A 3256-nucleotide genomic window follows, 5' to 3' on the forward strand; every position below is an offset into this window, starting at 1 on the left:
TATAAGTATAATTCAAACGATAATGATTAAAGGCCACTGACCAAAACTTCAAAGTCGAAATTCACTGCAAACAGGGTAACTTTAAGTGTTTGTAGGAAACGAATTGTCTTTTACCAGCTGTTCCAATAATTAATTGCACCTTCTGCTGATCACAACTCGACTTGTCATATTCCATCATGACAATACCAGGCCACACACATCTTTGATGACATGGAACAAATTGACGAAACTTGGTGGGGAAGTTTTGAGGTCATCCATCATATACTATACACCTAGCACCATACGACTATCGCTTGTTGCGATCACTGATAAACTCTCTGATTAAACTAAAAACCAATTGACTATTCTTTTCACTAATAAACCATAAAAGCTTTACAGTAATGGGATTAATCAGCTACCCGAAAAATAGCAAAAGATCATAAATTATTTAGACCAATATAAATTTCATTTAAATCAATTTTTAATAAAGGAAACTTTTATTTAAAAATGTACCAAAAACGGTGGTTACTTTTCATATCACGTAATAGATATTAAATTTTTTATCAGCTCCCACTTTAACATAATTTAGAAAAAATTAATTTAAAATTCCTGCTGCTTGTTTGACATAATAAATGTAATATAATTAATTGCAGTGATATTATATTACTATGTTGGTTTATAGCACATGTCAGGTATTTGTGTAAATATTTGTTGACTCCTATTAATCTTTCAAACTAGCACTGCTATTTACATCTTCATTGAAAGAAATAAGAGGTGTGAAAATAAGCATTCAGCTCAGCTCACAATACTCGTTAACACCTATCAACTTACTTTACACCAGATATTTAAATTTATTGCTAAAAATTAAAGTATGGAAAAAGCAATAAAAATTGTATTAATAAAATTGCTATGGAACAGTTTTTTCTATTAATGAATTGCTTTATTAATTGATTATCAATGGATGTTTAAATGAGAGCGGCGCTTTAATTTTGTTGAGTGTGAACTTTTCGCTTACTCGTTCACAAGCAACACCATTTCATTCGCGGGCGCGTGCTGTTTTCCGCTTTCGGCTTTCGATTTTCCGTTTCAACCGACATCAAATTTGCTTGGAGTAATTATACTTGACGGCTTTAATTTTGTTGGCTAACTTTTGGTCAACTTATTTTAGAGCTGACCAGTAAAAAAGTGGTCTCTGCTTTTATTGATTTCAGCAGTTGGCCAACGGGGATTTAACAGTGCAGATATGATTTTATGACAAATGTGATTCCATTTTCAGTAATCTAACTTCACATTTGTCAATTAACCATGTTTAAAAACTTTTTTTATAAGATCTAATTAAGATCAATAGATTATTAAAAGTTTTGCAACTGAATGATAATGCTAAACAGTCGGCTTGCTAAATACTAATCCGTATATATTTTAGATTTCGTAAATTTCACATAACTTCTGTTAGGAAATACAATGTTTTTGTCTTATGTTCTATACATAATGAGTTATCTATTTAGTTCACTTTTAATTAAAATAAACAAATACCTCTTACCAAGTATGTTGCAATTTGTTTTTCTCAAATTAAATTGCAATATATTAGTTAAGTAAAATAAAGTCGGGAAAAAAAAACTTGCAATGAGAAAAACATATTATAGATATTTTGATAAAATAAAAATAAATCTAATAAGCTCATTAATTTTTTTAAATAATAATAATGTGGTAATTTTTTACATAAGCAATTTATTTGTATATAATAGATCCAAGGCCAAAATGACCATTCTTGAAAAGAATTTAATTACGTTATATTATTGGTTAAATGATAAATATATATATATAATGCATATGCCAATATATTCATTGCTTTAGAATAAATTTACATTCTAAATTTATTGTTACTAATACTGTAATCAATAACAACAAGGATCTACGATTTTGTAAAATTATTTCATTCTTAATTACTTCGAAATTCATTACCGCACCCCGTTTTTAAACTATTTTTTAACTGTAATGCAAAATAACTGATAAGAAAATACACAAAAACCAGAACGTTTTCATTTTTTTATAGCACTTTTAACACAAAAGGAATTGGGTCTCACAAAAGGAAAAACCCCATTGTTATAGCACCTACTCTGAGCACCCTTTATCGTAGGGTGATCTTTCAAGAATTTAAGCTATTGAAGAAATTCCAACACAGTGAAAATCTTTTAAAAAGTTGATCCCTTATCTGTGTAGAGCTTGTCTGGATTTGTTTCGTGTATAGAGAGATACAGATATAGTAGGTTTTAATAGATATAATAATAACTGAGAAAAAACCAAATTGTTTCTTTTTCCCACTAAGTTTTATAACTGCAGTAATATGTGGTCCGTAATACAAAAGTGTGCAGTTGCTCTTTGTGGGTTCCTGTAAGCTAGTGATTTGAGAGATTTATAAATAGCGAAGCAGTAATAGCAGAATTATCTTAAATAATTTCTTGCTCTGATTATACGAAAGACTTCTCCATCGCAATATTGCTTACAACTACAACATAAGCCTTCCGCCTTTTATTAGCGACCTAAAAAAGTGAAGATTGATAATACTCTAAACAATTTTCTAGAGTCACGTCCATAAAGTTCGTAGTCAAGGTAAACTTTTCGTTTTTCATTTTTTTCCATTCAGCTTTAATTGCCACTTTACTGACAATTAAATAACAGATTTTCACTTATTATTGATGTGTTTTGTAGTTAATTGACCAGCCTTTCTTTAAAAGTTAAGAAGTAAAAAGTGTAGTATTAATGGTTGGCGGTTGGTACCTGAAGTGAACAAGCTAAGAAAAACAAAAAATAAGAACAATAATACATGTATATAAACAACTGCACGTAAGAAACTAAAATTATTTCAATAATAATACAAAATCTGATTATAAATTAGTAAATAATTCTTTCAATGATCACCAACCAACAACTTATCATCCTTTAAACTAACATATGAAGCTCTAATATACGAGATAAAACAATTTATTTAACAACCAACATATTAAAATCGAATAGATCATTTTTGTTATTGGTGTTTTAAATCTGTTGCTACGTTTAAACTAAATGAGAATTATACAGTAATGAAAAGCAACACTAAAATGTTCTTCCAAACACTGTAACATGAAGTATATAATTCTCATTCATTTTGAATTTAACAATATATATATATCTTTAAATTGAAAATGTACTAGATTATAAATTTAATATATTAATTATTTACGTAAGCGGCTAAGAAAGAATTTTAATATTAGTTTACATATGTTATGCCATGAACGCT

This window comes from Teleopsis dalmanni, chromosome 1, assembly GCF_002237135.1.
Source record: "Teleopsis dalmanni isolate 2A chromosome 1, ASM223713v2, whole genome shotgun sequence".
In the NCBI taxonomy this organism is placed as follows: Eukaryota; Metazoa; Arthropoda; class Insecta; order Diptera; family Diopsidae; genus Teleopsis; species Teleopsis dalmanni.